Below are 720 nucleotides of genomic sequence, written 5' to 3' on the forward strand. Positions count from 1 at the left end.
TTGGCAACAATGGAACCTCTCTCCTTGAAGTTCTTGATGATGCGATAGATTGCTGGCTGAGGTGCAATCTTTCTAGCTGCGATACTCTTCCCTGTTAGGCCATTTTTGTGCAGTGCAATGATGACTGCATGTGTTTCTTTAGAGATAACCATGGTTCACAGAAGAGAAACAATGATGCCAAGCACCAGCCTCTTTTTAAAGTGTCCAGTGGTGTCATTCTTACTTAATCATGACAGATTGATCTCCAGCCCTGTCCTCATCAACACTCACACCTGTGTTAATGGAGCAATCACTGAAATGATGTTAGCTGGTACTTTTAAGGCAGGGCTGCAATAAAGTTGAAATGTGTTTTGGGGGATGAAGTTCATTTTCTAGGCAAATATTGACTTTGCAATTAATTGCTGTTAAGCTGATCACTCTTTATAACATTCTGGAGTATATGCAAATTACCATTATAAAAACTGAAGCAGTAGACTTTGTAAAAATTAACATTTGAATCATTCTCAAAACTTTTGGCCATGACTGTACAGTTTGCTGTGGAGAGCAAATATGCCAAAACGAAATGTTGTAATCCTTCAGTAAATCATTCATCATTAATATAAACAGTCACTTGTGTGGGTGTGACGTTGGGCAAAATGGTCATAGTTGTGAATTTTAGTGCAATCCAAGGTCTAAAAGCAGAGATGTGTGGTATTGTGTTTGTTTGTGCATGCTTGTGTC

This window comes from Poecilia reticulata, linkage group LG1, assembly GCF_000633615.1.
Source record: "Poecilia reticulata strain Guanapo linkage group LG1, Guppy_female_1.0+MT, whole genome shotgun sequence".
Lineage (NCBI taxonomy): Eukaryota > Metazoa > Chordata > Actinopteri > Cyprinodontiformes > Poeciliidae > Poecilia > Poecilia reticulata.